The sequence below is a fragment of the Meles meles genome, chromosome 7, assembly GCF_922984935.1.
Source record: "Meles meles chromosome 7, mMelMel3.1 paternal haplotype, whole genome shotgun sequence".
NCBI lineage: Eukaryota > Metazoa > Chordata > Mammalia > Carnivora > Mustelidae > Meles > Meles meles.
In genome coordinates this window covers 45935300-45951896 of record NC_060072.1, presented here as the reverse complement: position 1 = coordinate 45951896, position 16597 = coordinate 45935300, and the positions used below count along the sequence as shown (strand labels likewise).

The window sequence follows — 16597 nt, the reverse complement described above, 5'->3', positions numbered from 1 at the left end:
GGACAACATGGAAATGAATGAGTATGGTTGTGTTCCAATAAAACTTTATTTATTAGAGCCGGCAGTGGGCCAGATTTGGCTTGTGTGCTGAAATTCGTTGACTTGTTCTAGTTCAGTGTTTATTTTCTCGAGACATCAGGAAAAATAATATATTCATTTAGGGAAAAGCAGGGGTTGTGCTTGCGGTTATTTCTGATTAGTCAATCCGGATGTGGTCAGACACGATGTGAGTCAGCTATAAGGAGCTGAAGCTAAGCAATTTCTGTTAGTACAAAACCAGAAGATTTGAGAGCTCTCATGTTCTCAACAACAAACAGTATTAGAGGATAGCTGTCCTGTTGGTGACTTCCTTTAAGATGCTCAAAGCCAAGTCTAGCAAACTCATCACCCTTACCTTCACCCCATTTCAAAGAGCCCAGGGTGAGAAAGAGCTGCTTCACCCAACTCATTTATGGGGGCTAGTCCATTTGCCTAATATGAACAAAGCTTCTAGAATCTTAAGTTGTGTGTTTTTGACACAGACGTTCAATCATGGCATATTAGGCATGCAGGGAGATTCTTCTCTCCCACTGAGAAATAAGTGTTCTCCTAGACTTCTTTCTTTCTTTTTTAATTTTTAAAGATTTTATTTATTTATGTGAGAGAGAGCGCATGTACGAGTGAGGGGGAGATAAGGAGAAGCAGGCTTCCCGCGGAGCAGAGAGCCCAATGTGGGGCTCAATCCCAGGACCCCGAGATCATGACCTGAGCCAAAGTCAGATGCTGAACCTACTGAGCCACCTGGGCCCCCCTGTCCTCTCAGATTTCTTAAGACACATAAGCCCTTTCAGTTTATCTTTTGCTTCCTAGTTTTTCAGAGGTATAAGAAATGAGAAATGTTTTTCTAATACAAGAGAAGGAGCAGTACAAAAGCCATATGCTGTTAGTGTCCGCGGCGTAGAGGTGAATAGCTAGCAGGGTTAGTGGGAGCTTGGGAGAGCCTACAGCAGAAGGCCAGGCCTCAGTTCTCACTCACTTCTGCCAGACTGGAACTCAGGCCTTTGTGTTGCCAGATCTCCACATCTTTGAGAGAGACTGGAAATCTAGGTTTCTAAATGAATTTAAATGATTTTTAAATTTTGGCTCATAAAAAACATGATGAGCTGAGGAAAATATATTTGCAGACTGAATCAGGATCTTGACTTCCAATTTGCAACCTCTGCCCGAGGGACTGTGTCTCATGTATATTGGCTATCTATTACTGCATAACAAATAACTCTAAAACGTAGTGGCTGGAAACAGCGAACATTTATTATCTCATAGTTTCTGTGTTTGGAAATTTGAAAGCAACTTAGCTGAGTGGTTCTGGCTCAGGGACTCATCCAGTGGTTTCTGTCAAGATGTGGGCTGGTCGGGGAGGGGGGTGCCCGGGTGGCTCGGTCCGTTAAGCCTTTGGCTCAGGTCATGATCCCAGGGTCCTGAGATCAGGCTCCTTGCTCAGGGAACCTCCTTCTCCCCTGCCTGCTGCTCCCCCTGCTTGTGCTTGCTTTCTCCTTCTCTCTCTCTCTGTCAAATAAAGAAATAAAAATCTTAAAAAAAAAAAAGATGTAAACTGGGTCTGCAGTTGTCTGAAGATTTAGGAATCTTCTGCCAAGACAGTTCACTCATGTGGCCATTGGCAAATCACTTCCTCTAGAGCAAGTAATAGGGGGGTTGGGGGTGGGAAAGAGAAGAGAGAGATCGAGGGAAGGAAGTTGTAATGACTTTCTGTGACGTGATCACACGTTGTTCATGTCATCCATACTGTGCTCATGAGAAGGGACTCCCTCTAGCCCATGTTCAGGGGGAGGGAAATTAGTCTCCACCTTTTGGAGAAAAGAGTGTCGGAGTATTTGTAGACATATTTTAAAACTAGCATACCGCTGAGTTCTGTTATTTAATTCTCAGACCTTGGCTCTGTCTTTAATCTCCACATTTTAAGAAGCTTCTGTGCCTTGGAAATTTCCCTTGCAACTTTCTGGTTTCAGTCTTTGACCCCCTACAGCTTGCACTCGTCATCAGGGATGCATGTATTCCTTTCTTATCTGACTCTGAACAGTCACCAACTGGGATTCAACTCTGCCAGGCTGTGTGTGTGTGTGTGTGTGTGTGTGTGTCCAAAGAGAGGAGAAGAAGGAATAAGGTAGGACTTAATGGATGTGAATGTAGGTGGACCCTAGCAAGGGATCTTATTCCTTTCGTAAAAGCAGTGACAAGAAAGTAGTTTTACTGGGCATTATTTTTACACTCCATCAAATGATACTTAAGTCCATCATTTAAACTAACATTCACCAAGAATATAACATGGGCCTCACATCTGGGAAATTTATAGCCTATATTGGTAAAACTAAGACTTTTCACAGGAGAGAAAGTTGATGCAGAATCTTGAAAGACGACCAAGTTAGCCAAGTGGCAGAGGGGGAAGGGACTGGAGCGACAGTTTCAGCCAGAGTAAGAAATCTCCCTGGTTTGGGGGTCTGACGGTAAATTCCTATTCACCACTTTACAGGGCCATGCAGAAAATGAGGATTGCCTTTTGTATTAGTTTTCTATCACTACCATGAACAAATTATAGGTGACTTAAAACATCACAAATTTGTTATATTACAGTTTCGTAAGCTTAGAAGTCTGAGCTACAATTAAGGCGTGAGCAGGGCTGTGTTCCTCTCTGGAGGCCCCTCAGGGGGAAGTTGTTTCTTTGCTTCTCTCAGCATCTAGAGGCCTCCTGCATTCCTTGGCTCATGGCCCTCTTCCTCTGTCTTCAAGCCACCAGTGTTGCATCTCTCTGATTTTTCTTCCACTATCACATCTTCCTTCACTGGCTAAAGTTGGGAAAGGTTTTTTGCTTTTAAGGACTTAACGTGGTTAGATTGGACCCCCCCTTGGATAATTCACAATTAGCTCCCCATTTCAAGGTCCGTATTTTTAAAAAGATTTTTATTTATTTATTTGACAGATAGAGATCACAAGTAGCAGAGAGGCAGGCGAGGGAGAGAGAGAGAGGAGGAAGCAGGTTCCCTGTGGAACAGAGAGCCTGATTCAGGGTTCGATCCCAGGACCCTGGCATCATGACCTGAGCCGAAGGCAGAGGCTTTAACCCAGTGAGCCACCCAGGCACCCCCAAGGTCCGTATTCTTAACTATATCTGGAAGGAGAATATATTCTAGGGATGAGGGCAGGACATCTTTGGCAGGGGCGGGGGGCATTATTCTTTGTTTCTATTCTTACACTGGCAAGAAAGAGCAAAAACTTGTACCTTGAAACCTGTTCTGCTAGGACCAGTACATTTGTAGTGTGAACAAGTTTTCTTTTGGAACTTAAATTCCTTAGCATAATTTTAGTACCATTAGCTATGGATTGCCCTAGCTCCAACAGCCTCCATCTGTTAGAGATCACTAGGTCATTAATCATGTCTCTCTCTCTCCTCTTTTTCACTGCCTTCTTCCTGGAATATACCTGCATCTCTGAAAAACCAATCAATGGTTAGTCTTTAAATGGCTGAAGAGCCCTAGGTACCATGAGGTAGGAATAGGAAAAGGACAAAAAGGTAGTACTTGCATCAAGGAACACATGACCTTGCACACAAAAATAGGGAAAACCCAGAGTCAGTGTCAGCTTTTCTCTTTTTAAATTTAATTAACTAATTAATTAAGAGAGTGGAAGCAGTGGGGAGGGGCAGAGGCAGAGCGGGAGAGAGACTCTCAAGCAGACTCTGAGTTGAGCACAGAGCTCGACATGGAGTTTGATTCTGAGATCCTGACCTGAGCCAAAATCCAGAGTCAGACACCCAACCAACTGAGCCACCCAGGGGCCCCCAGCTTTTATTAAGAGAGCCATGCAGAAGTGGATTTAAGGTGAACCTTAGGAATATGTTTGAGTTCTGAGTTCAGTGGTGGAGACTGGGATTCAGAATTGGGAGAAGGGGCCAGCAGACAGATTCATTTGTATGTAAGAAGTAACTGGTGGGGCGCCTGGGTGGCTCAGTGGGTTGAGCCTCTGCCTTCGGCTGGGGTCATGATCTCGGGGTCCTGGGATCGAGCCCTGCATGGGACTCTCTGCTCAGCAGGGAGCCTGCTTCCCCTCTCTCTCTGCCTGCCTCTCTGCTTGTGATCCCTCTCTCTCTCTCTGTCAAATAAATAAATAAAATCTTTAAAAAAAAAAAACAAAAACAAAAAAGTAACTGCTGACAGGTTAAGGAGGATCAAGTGTCCCCAGAGGTAGCCAGCCTGCTGGAATCTTACAGTAGCTTTGACAGTTAAAACAAACAAGCAAACAAACAAACAAACAGACAGACAGACCCAAGTGAGTATAAACTTGCAAAAGACCTTAACACAAAAGATTCTGAATCTCTTCTAAACACAGGGGAGAGTTGGTGGTGGGGGGGAGCCCTGCTCACCACAGTTTTGCCTAATCCACTCATTTCTCTTTTGAGGGTCTTGTCTGAGCAGTCTCCACCCCCAACTCCCGGTGAGTTCCTGCCTCTCCCAAGCCTTGCAGTTCCCGTTCCTCTCATTCCTTCCGGTTTTATAAACTGCCCGTTTACTTTGAAGAGTGGTTTGCAGGCCAAAGAGAAATTCGAAAGCTTTATTCTGTGTGATGTGGGGAGTATGGAAGGGAATCCCGCAGAGTGAGGAGGCTAGGGAGATTTTCCCTGAAACGCTACTAAAACTGCTCTTGAATTCTGAAACCACACCCCGTCTCTCTGCGAAAAACAAAGTGAATGGAAAACTACTGGAAGGTGGTTTTGAAAGAAAACACAGATTCCAGCCAGACAATTGCAAAGTAAACCCTGAGATAAATAACCTATCGATCACATATATTCATGACCCTCAAGCCATATAGTGTAGCTAAATGCCCAGTTCAGTGACCCAGGTAGAAAGACTAAGAGATCAAGGGCTAACTAAGGCCTTGGTGGGAAGTGTGGCAAGTCCGGTGGTGGCGGGATGGTGATGGTTGGCGAGGCCTCATAGCTGTCCAGATGAGAAATGGAGGAGTTACGAGCTGATTTCCTCAAAGTTGTTCCCATTAAGTCCCCTGAAGAAGTACTGGAGTAAAATGAGAGATGAGATGTACCAAAGGAGAAAAATCCATAGAGAGGACAAATGGAAAACCGCGGAAATCAGTATTTATGCAGCGCAATGAGACAGGCCGTATTATTCTTTTCCTCTAGGTGAGATTTATATTATTAATGACTCTGTTTGGGTAGTGCCTGCTTTTCCTTGTTGAGTGAATTTAAGTGCTTATAAAACGGAGAGTCACGCCTGTGAAGGCAGATGCTTGAGAACCTTCTGTGATGTGCTGTCAACAAGTCCGTCCATCCAAGGAAGAAAGCAACGTCCACTAGGACGGATTGGCCCCACTACACTCTGTCTTGTCAGAGCCGCTTTTGGACTCCTGGGTTTGGTTTCAGAGGGACCAGGCTATTGCCTATCACTAGACTGCTTCTTCTTGCTGCATTTCTGCATATTTCTTTTGACATTTCCGTAATGCTCAGTGTTGAGAATGAAGTTATCTCCGCTGTTTCTGCGAGCAGTGGTTTCTGTGCTCGGAGAGCCATTTAAATGAAACTCTTCTGTATCTGGAGAAATTGATGATGATGCTTAGTAAATGTATTTCAAATGCATTGTTATACCTGTAACTAATTTGTCCTCCGGTGGATAATGAATAAAGCCACTGGTTTTGGCAGCTGCACTCTTTTTATACTTGTCATAGCTGTCCAGGGTCTGTGTATGATAGATATGCAAAAATATTCCCAATAAGGGCTCCTTCGAGTGTGCTATGATTTCAAGGCAAGCCATTTCCCACTGTAGTGCCGGCTTAAGTGGATTTAATAGATTAGTGCCTTCTTTAAGGGGTGTAGACTTCTATGCCTTCAGGGGCCAGCTAGGTAGCAAACCTGTGTGAAGCAGCCTGATACACGTAATAAGGAGGATAGGAGCCTGTGGAGAACCGGAGAATACACATTACACCTAAAGGCCTTCAAATCCAAAAATTAAAAACAAAACAAAATGTTCTTCGGCTGCACACCATGTCTGCAAGGCAGAACAGAACTACAGGTTCTCAGTTGCCAGTCTTTGTATCTGAAGTTAGATTATACATTAAACCTACCATCCTTGAGGGACAAACCTTTGCTAGATTCATCTCTCTGTCAGAGCGGATGTTCTTAATTATTGTTTGCTGATGATTTTTCCCAAGAAAGGGTGGCTGTTGCGGTGTTCACTGGAGATAGTATTCCTTCTCTGTCAAGAGATGACTGGGTTTGAATTAAACCGTCAACAGTTACAAGCATGCTTGTGTGTGTGCGGAGCATGTGTCAAAGGTTTATTTAACTCATTAATGAGGGAAAAGCAGGATGATAAATTGGGGGGGGAGCTGAGATCATGTCACCCCCGAAAGAGAATTCTGGAATAGGTTCAAAATGGTTTATATTCCACAGGGCAGCACCCCCCGCCCATAATCTTAAGGGTGTCTTTCCTACTGGGCAGAAAGCATTTGCATGCCTAGTAGACAAAAATAACTTGCCATTTAGCCATCTTTGCAAGTGAACATCTAGCTTCACAACATCCGGGCCCCGATGAGTCATAATCGGGAAGTCAGAAAATGCTGCTCAAATCATAATGTCTATAAAATAACCCACAGATCTTGCAAAGAGGCAGATTCTGATCAAGTAGGTCTGGAATGGGGCCTGAGATCTGGCGTTTCTGACAAGATCCCATGCAATGTCAATGCTGTTAGTCTAGGAGAATCAGTTGGCCTTCAAGACAGGTGGGCCCGTTAGACAGGGCTTGAGTCTGTCTTTCAAAAGGCACATGGTAATCTTCCAGTCCTATTTCCATATTTCAATACTTTTTCTACAAACTGGATTAATAGGGTATTGGCAGATAAATACTGTGTGGTAGGAGATGCGTTTCTTTAAGACTTAGTATGGGCCTACGAATGGGCGCTTGCCATCAGTTAGAGCCATGTCATTGGTTCCATTTTGAGTGTCTGTGCCCAAACTCTCCTGCTGCCTGCTCTGTGGCCATATGACTTATTTTATTCAATTTTATGGGAATGCACAAACAGTAACTTGCTGATGAAGTGAATTTAGGAACCGGTTCTGGAAAAATATTAATTTCTCTTCCCTCCAAATGTTGGGCAAGGTGCAGGGGTGTCTCTCACCCAATGGTGCATCCCATGCCACCACGCAGAGGGCTTCAATTCTGTCTATTCATTTCTCACGTCATAAAGGCATTCGAAGCAGACAAAGCTGTGTATCATTTGTGGAGAAAGCAATCAGTATGAATACACCACAGATGTTTCCAAGCAGAATAAATTGGCCTCTGGCCTAGTTGGAATCTTCTCTCTACAGAGAGTTTGGGTCATCCATTCAGTTCTGTCGACCCTGAAACATTCACTTTTTTTTTTTTTTTTAAGAATTTATTTATTTGACAGAGAGAGATAGAGATCCAAGTAGGCAGAGAGGCTGGCAGAGAGATAGGGGGAAGCAGGCTCCCCGCTGAGCAGAGAGCCTTGATGTGGAGCTCGATCCCAGGACCCCGAGATCACGACCTGAGCCGAAGGCAGAGGCTTTAACCCACTGAGCCACCCAGGTGCCCCTGTACCTTCACTTTTGATTGAAGGTTCCTGTCCTGGGTCTTGGAAAGCTGATGAGCAAAGAGTCTTGGCCAAGGGTAATAAAAGAATCAGTGGTCTTTCCCAGAATGTGTTCCCAGAACATTAGTCTCAGGAAATGTTATTATGAGTTCTAGAAAAGAAGGGATCTGTGGATAAATATATTTGGAAGACATTGAGTCAAACAAAGAAAATAGCTTTGTTTGTAGAGTATAGGACTTTTCAGAGACTTTAATGTGGTAATGTGCAGGGTGAATCTCCACAGGTAATACAAAAATTATTTCTCCAAACCTACCATGTTTCATCCATTTTAAGAGGTCATTGGTCATTGGTTATAAAATATACCCTTAATTTAATGGTTTCTTTTTCTTTTAAGGGGAAAACGGATTTAGTTAATAGTTTTTAGCATTGTAAGATGAAGCTTCATTTTGGAAATGTTAAAATGTGAAAACAGTGAACTTGAGAATTAAGGAAATACATTATATGGTTGCAGAAGTCTCTCTCTCTCTCTCTTTTTAAGATTTTATTTATTTATTTGACAGAGATCACAAGTAGGCAGAGAGGCAGGGGTGGGTGGGTGGGTGGGGGAAGCAGGCTTCCTGCTAAGCAGAGAGTCTGATATGGGGCTTGATCCCAGGACCATGAGATCATGATCTGAGCCAAGGGCAGTGGCTTAACCCACTGAACCACCCAGGCGCCCCACAGAAGGCTCTCTGTGGGAATGCATATTAGCATCCTTTATGGAACGCATATTAGCATCCTAAGCTTTTAATATTCCAAGGAACAAAGTTTAGGAGATACAGGTCTAGAATGACTTTTGAAAGGGTATTCATTGTGAACAGAGAACTGGTCACCAACTTAATTTTTTTTTTCCCCCAGAATAGGATTGTCAGGAAATTAATAATATAAGGTTCTGTTTGTGCTTTATCAAAAGAATAATTTATTTGTTCCAAGTAAAAGAGTTTGCATTGATTGGGGCTTTTGATGGTCATGAATCAAATGTGTTTGAATTTCCAGTTACAACCAGGACTTCTCATGCTGAGAGTGGTAATGAAATGTATAGTCAGTCTTAAACTAATAATCGACTGTAATTCACACTAGAAGTGTACTTGTAAAGGTAACCTTAGTTTATGAATTGCTAATTAATATTTTCCTACCTGCGGGAGGACATTAGCTTGTTTCCTGGTATCTAGTCTTTGACTACCTGGCTGGGAGGGGGAAACTTATGTATGCTTTTGAGAGACTTATGCCCAGTTCTAGTTGTTTCTGAAAATGGATGACATTAAAAATGACCATTTCAGTATCTCTACGGAAAGCTTGAAATAAGCCCCAGGCTTATTTCTTCCATGTAGAGTCTTTGAACTAGTTCAGCTGTTTGGATCATTTGATACAGAGCTGACAAAAAGCTGGAAGGAATGCACTTTTATACATTCTTAATTGAGATGTTTGGGCAGATGACCAGTGTGTGTGTTATTTCTAAGAGTAACTTAATTAAAAGCTAATAGTATCTATTCCAACTCATTACTTTCACTTCCATTTCTATGCGTATAGAAAAATTGTAACACCTTGTAGGAACACTGTATTTCTTTGGCTGGCCCCATAAAACTTAACTCTCTGAGTGTTTTCCCTTGGTGTTCTTTTGCCTGGGCATGCTTCCTTCTGACTATAGCTCTCTTTTGGGAACTGGGAGGGTTATTTTCTCTCTCTGTGTATGTTATATATTCATCTATCTATCTATATATATATAGATGAATCTATATCTATGAATCTATATATATTCATCTATATATTCATCTAATAGGTCGCCATCTATTTATATTATGATGAGGACACTATTGTAATTTGGAATTAAAAAGGGAGCTCTAGGGATGCCTGGGTGGCTCAGTCATTAAGTGTCTGACTTCAGCTCAGGTCATGATCCCAGAGTTCTGGGATCAAGCTCCACATCAGGATCCCTGCTCAGTGGGAAGCCTGCTTCTCCTCTCCCACTCCCCCTGCTTGTATTCCCTCTCACTGTCTCTTTATCAAATAAATAAAATCTTAAAAAAAAAAAGTGAGCTCTACATTGCTCACTGTGGTTAAAAACAAATTGATTTGCCATCTAGAATAGTTGTATATTTTTGCAACTCAAATCTTTCATTTATCATTTAAAACTGTATCTGAGGGGCTTCAGAGAGCCTTCGCATAAATGCAGATGAGGGGGAAACAAGTCCAGCAACCGACTTTAGATATTTGGAGACTCATACACATAGAGCTGCTTTGGTAGCAGTTCATTCTGTCTGCGGGCTGAGTTAGTGCGGGGCCCACTTAATTTTATCTGGGCGGGAGCACCGCAAACCAGCGGCTGGAGTCCCTCTGCACTCGGTGAAGCTGCTTTTGGGGTGTCTGATGGGCAGTGTGTGGTGTGGTGCGATGTGGTGGAAAGGGCCTGAACTCGAAGTTAGTCTCTGTGGGGCTGAGTGACAGTTTTGTTTTTGTTTTTTTTTCTTTTTCCAGCTTTATTGAGATATGATTGACATAGAACATTGTGGAAGTTTCAGGTGTGTAGTGTGCTGACTTGATATACTTCTCTATCGCAATATGAGTGAGTAGTTAGCTGATGCCTGCGTCATATACATAATTACCATCTCTTTCTTGTGAGGATGTATTCGCTTAGCGACTTCCAAGTATGTAATCCAATATTCTTAACTCTAACGTTCATGCCAGACATTAAGATCCGAGAACTTCTTCGTCTTCTATCTGGAGATGTGTACCCTTCGAGCAAGCCCTCTTCCTCTCCCTCACTCCTTAGCCCCCGGTAACCACCGTTCTAGTCTCTGTTCCTATGAGTCTCGCTTTCTTATATTCCATATGTAAGGGAGATCTTACAGTTTTCGTCTTTCTCTGACTTATTTCACTTGGAATAATACCCTCCAGGTCCATCCATGTTCTCGCAAATGGCGGAATTTTCTTCTTCCTCAGGGCTGAATCATGTTCCATTGAATACCACGTCTCTGTGCATTTATCCATCGATGGGCACTTACGTTGTTTCTGTATCTTGGCTATTTTGAATAATGCTGCAGTAGGCATGGGGGCATAGATACCTTTTTTACGTGTGCAGGGGCCATGCTAATCTTCTCTTTATTGTTCCAATTTTAGTACATGTGCTGCCGAAGTGAGCACTAGATATCTTTTTTAATAGCCTATTTTCATTCCTTTTGGATATGTATTCAGAAGTAGGACTGTTCAGTCATGTGGTAGCTCTGTTTTTTACTTTTTGAGGAAACTCCATACTACTTTCCATAGCGGCTGTACAAATTTACATTCCTAACAGGGCAAAAGAGTCCTGTTGTCTTCACTCCTTGCCAACATTTGTTATCTCTTGTCTTCTCTTTCTCCTTTTAATATATATATATTTTTATTTATTTGAGAGAGAGAGACAGATAGTGACAGAGATAGTGAGAGAGAGCACAAGCGGATGGGAGAGGGAGAAGACAGCTTCCCGCTGAGCAGGGAGCCCAACGTGGGACTCGATCCCAGGACCCTGGGATCATGACCTGAGCTGATGGCAGACGCTTAGCCGACTGAGCCACCCAGGTGCCCCTCTCTCTTGTCTTCTTGCTATGAGTACCAGCTTGGTTACTTCCCAAACTTGTATTCCGGGACAAATTACATCACCACTTTGTGCCTCCAATGTCTTCTTTAAAGTGAGGATATTCTCTCACCACCTGAAACTGAATGAGGAGCAACTGAAATGAAATACTTCTGTGACGTATATGCCATGCGGTTATCTGCGTCATACTTGGATATGGGGGTACTTGATCCTACCTTTACCCAAGAAATCCTAACTGCACCAAAGGTTCTGTATTACTGGTTTCCCAATTTTATTTTATTTTATTTTTTTATTTTTTAAAAGATTTTATTTATTTATTTGACAGACAGAGATTACAAGTAGGCAGAGAGGCAGGCAGAGAGAGAGGAGGAAGCAGGCTCCATGCTGAGCAGAGAGTCCGATGTGGGGCTCAATCCCAGGACTCTGGGATCATGACCTGAGCCGAAAGCAGAGGCCTTAACCCACTGAGCCACCCAAGCACCCCTGATTTCCTAATTTTAGAGTCATTTTAAGGCCCTAAATCCTCCAGTATTTATCTAGAGATAACTTCTTCCTGTGATTCAAAAACCCTGACATTGAACCCTTCTTTCTTTTTCGCCTCAAAGTAAGCTAGTATGCATTCATCAAGCACAGAAGATTTCTGCAGTCATTTTCATTTTCATAAAGATATACAAAAGAGGGAGTGTTCTGGTTTAACTACAATGGAGTAGGCTCTCAAAATCTTAGACTTGTATTAACAGAAATATCTGTGGTGTAATTCCATTTCTAGCAAAAGCAGGAAGAAAATGGTTGGGATTTTTTTTTTTTTTAATGAGCTAGAATAGCAGAGGTAATATTATATCGAACTATAGGAATTTAATTACCCCATTCCACAAATGTAGTTTTCAAATAAAAGAGTCAAAAGGATTTTCGAAGCTATTCTTCTGAACTGTGATATAAAAACCCAGAACGCATTTAGTAGATATAAAATGTATTACTGTACATTATGAGCCACCACAATGAATGGAAACACGATGTGAGACTGAACACATGGTGATTAAAAATCTCTTTGTTTCCTTCATAGAAATCTTGTAATTTGCTTAGAGTTTTATATGCTTGTCACTGTAAAGATGGGCATTTCTGGAGTATTTCCCATGAGTGGATTTCCTAGTGGGGAAAGTTTTCCCAGAGAAGGAAATGCTGTCATTTGAGGGTTTAAATCCGCAGTGGGTGTAAGTAAGAAATGCTAGGAGGGTGGAGGGGAATAAATCACCCACGGGTCTTCATCACTGTTTTCAGGGCCTGCCAGTCTGTCCTTTATAGTGTCCATAAACAATCATTCCCTTGGCGATGAAGGGAGGGCTGAGGCAGGGTGACTTGGGGACTCCTTTACGGAAAAGTCTTTACAAAAACTCTTTGTTTCTCTTCCTTCTGACAAAAGTGACATATATTCACTGTAGGAAAAAGAATGTTAAAAAATGGATAAGGAAGAGAGAGAGTCTACAGATCGTTTGTAATATCAGAGCAGCGATCACCGCTGTTAACATTGGGTATATAGCCTTCTGGTTTTCCCGAAGTCGTTTTGCCACGCCAAATAAGAACTTAGTAAAGGGAGTCGTGTCTTTGGAAAAAGAGCAACGAGGTGTTCCTCCATTTATCAAACATCTGTGCTGTCAGGAGAGACTGTATCTTTTACATCTCCAGCAGCAAGAATAAATTGGAAGTACTCTGGAAATACGGGGCTTATGACTTTTCACTCAGGTAAGTTGCCAAGTATTTCGGAAGACATCCTCTGTCGCTAATGAGCTTTGTTGGCTTTTCCTTTTTCTTTTATGTCAGAGAAAAAAGTTAGTGAATTCGACCTTTTAACTAAAAATTGGTTTCCTTCCGTATGTTTTTAAAAAATGTTTTATTTATTTATTTATTTTACACACACAGAGAGATAGTGAGAGACAGAGCACAAGCAGGGGGAGGGCAGGCAGGCAGAGGGAGAGGGGAAACAGGCTCCCCGCTGAGCAAGGAGCCTGATGTGGGGCTCGATCCCAGGACCCTGGGATCATGACCTGAGCCGAAGGCAGACACTTAACTGACTGAGCCACCCAGGCGCCCCTCCCTCCATATTTTAATCTTCATTTTCTGACTCGGCGTTAGGTTGTCCCTATCAGTAAGGGCTACTTTTACCTAATCCATATTCATCCGTCCTATTATTCTTTTTGTGTAAAGTCATCAGTATCCTTCCCCTTAGCGCTCGATCTCAGAGAAGCATTCTGGTAGGGAACACAAGGGAAAGCTGAAATAAAATAGGGTGAACCCCTCTCCGTACAACACTACGTGGTTTTCCTTGAGCCAGTGCACCTTAGGGACCTGCTAGCAAGGCTGTCCTGTGAGTGGGTAATTCAGGGTGCAAGTTTGGGGTCAGATCACCTCGGTTCACATCCAGGATCCGTCACTGGTTTGCTGGGCAACATTGGATAAGTTACTTAAACTTTCTGTGCCCTCGTTTCTTCATCTTTTAAAGTGAGAATAGAAATACGATTGAGTCTTGCAGAGCTGTTGAGGACTACTGCATTGCAAAGCTGCTTTAGTCCAGGGCCAGGTGTCCAATTCCTGCTAGCTAGCATATTTGACGTGACTGTACACTTAGATATCAAGGTGGCCATATTCTTAAGACTCAAGGGCAGGAAGGGCCTCCGTGTGACCTTGAGTAATTCTCTACCTTGCACAACTCAGGTTTTCCCTTCCGAAATGCAGACTATGCAGTTTATATCACAAAGGGGTTTTAGATGGAGGTAGCATGCCACTTTGCAACGTAAAGCATTTTAACCATAAATAATAATGGTAAGGCCTCCCCTAAAAGATGTCAGACTTCTCCCTGGAGATGGAGGAGGCCTCCCCAGAGTTAATAGCACACCTCCCCTGAGTGAACAACGAGAAGGGCTGGTTGCAGGCAACAGCTTCGGAGAACAAATGAATAAATATTGTTGTGCCGGTGAAAGCACATGAAATATGAATTCCTGATTAAACTTTGCAAGCAGATTAGGAGTGATGCTGCTCATTGATACATGCTGCACTCCCTTAATAACTAAAGAAAGCAATAAATTTGGGGTTTCACATCTTGGCTGCTCCTCCCGATGAGTTCAAGTTTCTGAGAATGCATGCCAGGTGTTTGCGGTTTGGCTGTTTTGGCTGTAAGACCATTGCATTAACATAAAAGTACGCACAGAAGCTATTGGAAGAGTTCCAAAAGATGTCGTTTGCTCTACTTTGGATGCATTTTGGATGTGTCTGTACACAGGGATCTTTGTCAGTGTCTAATTAGCAAGGTTTAAAGGTTCTCTGTAATAAAACATGGGGAGATACCTTAAAATGGCATACTTTAGAAAAATTTAAATGTTCAGCGCTCCCCAAACCTTTTTTTGGACTGTTCATCTTTTCCTCCCTCAACTCAAATGAAGAAGACTTAGCTCCTCCAAGATAAAAGCCAAAGCTCTAATTGGTGAGAAAAGGGACATTGGATTCCGATTCTTTGCAAAGGTGTTTTAACCAAGGTGTGATCTTGCTGTATCCCTACTAAACCTTGCCACAATTCTGACAGAATCAATTGTGGCTCATTTGTTTATTTATTCAGTAAACATTTACTGAACATCTATTATGTGTCAGGCAGTGGGGATTCTACCAGGAAGCAGGCAGACATGGTCCCACTCCTTGGGGACTTAGAGTCTAGTGAGGGATACACACAGTGAACAGGGATTTAAATATAACTTGGTAAATTCAAAGAGAAGGAAAGGGGGCACTTACTTCAGGTTGGGGATGATCAGGGGTGGTTTCTGAGGGGAAGACTTTCCCAGCAGTCAGATAATTTTTTATTTGCTGTTGTATATGCTGACTGATTGAAGAGATACTAGGACTTTAGGAAGCTTCAGCGTCTTAGTAGATTGTCTACATATCAGAAAGCTCCTCTGATTGAGTTTCAGGAACCGTTGACCTGTGATTAAGCCCACAGTTGCCTACCCGGAAGGAAATTTCTCTGTGGAGATGACTGTGTAGATTAGGAGCCCTGAGATGGGACGAGTCAGCCATGAAGACATCTGTGGTCTTCATCGCCTCAGAGCAGGAAGCTTCATCTGAGTTACAGCTCTTGCATCGCTTGAGCATTGGACGTGTGTATCCATTTGAGTCTCACAGTGAGAGTTCAGGATGGGCGGGACTCCTTCGCCCCCGAACACAGTCCCTGGTGTCTAAACAACGGGTGCTCAATTAAAATTTGGTGAGGAAAGGAATCCCCATTATATAGATGAATAAAGGGAGGTTCAGATAAGTGAAATGACTTGTCCAAGAGCATCCAGTAAAATAGTGCCAGGGTCTGAGCTACGATACTTTTCTAGTCCCCATCTAGTGCACCCAATTGTTTCTCAGGAGTTTAGGATGTCAGAGCAAGGTGTGACCAGGTGAGGCAGTGGAGACATGTGCTTGGTGTCCTGGAGGCAAGTTATTGTTACAGAAGCAGCATTCAGGCTAATGTTGGGGTAGTGGGGATGGGGGTAGTGTGGAGGGGGATGGCAGGGAGTGGGGGGGGATATATAGATATATATAACCTGCCCTTTAATTAAATTTAAAAAGGGATGTGCATTTACACATCAGAGGCTATCACACGAACACAAAAGACCAGAGTCTCCTGGAGTCTGACTGCTTTTACCCAAGGAGACAATTGGCCAGAGTGGGCTTGCTGTTCTATTAGGAGGGGTACCTGATCCTGAACTGAGAAGTGAAAGTTCATCTTCGGTCACCTGCCTGTCCCCCAACCTTTATGATTAGGAGATATGATTTCCCCTCAGCAGGACCGAGAAGACATGGCTTCCTGTAATGACTAGTTATGACGGTGCACTCTTCTCTGGCTCTCGACAGGCATGTGCTGTGTTTCTTGTGTGATTCTGGGGCCACTGAGGAATGGAAGGCTCTTAGCCCAGTGCAAGCCATGGAAGGATGCCAGCAGGCAAGCTAGACAGCTTTCCTGGCATATGCCATGCCCGCCTCTTAAGAACATCAATTCCGGGGCACCTGGGTGGCTCAGTGGGTTAAAGCCTCTGCCTTCGGCTCAGGTCATGATCCCAGGGTCCTGGGATCGAGCCCCACATCGGGCTCTCTGCTCAGCGGGGAGCCTGCTTCCTCCTCTCTCTCTGCCTGCCTCTCTGCCTAGTTGTGATTTCTCTCTGTCAAATAAATAAAATATTAAAAAAAAAAAAAAAAGAACATCAATTCTAGGGGCCTGCAGCGTTCCGTCACTGATAAGAGCAGGCAAACAGTGTGAAATTGTGGGCAAACGTCACTGACTTGGAGGGTTGGGCCCAACTGATTCCAATCCAGCTCTATCACCCTACTTGCCCAAGTTATTGA

General features: G+C 43.2%; 1 protein-coding gene and 1 pseudogene across 1 annotated transcript in view; one reads left to right on the top strand and one right to left on the bottom strand.

Moving 5' to 3' along the window:
• The window catches only part of TPH2 (tryptophan hydroxylase 2), a 95679-nt gene that overhangs the window by 56402 nt on the left and 22680 nt on the right, over nucleotides 1-16597 (top strand). The window lies entirely within an intron of this gene.
• LOC123947785 lies at nucleotides 10726-10794 on the bottom strand (annotated as a pseudogene).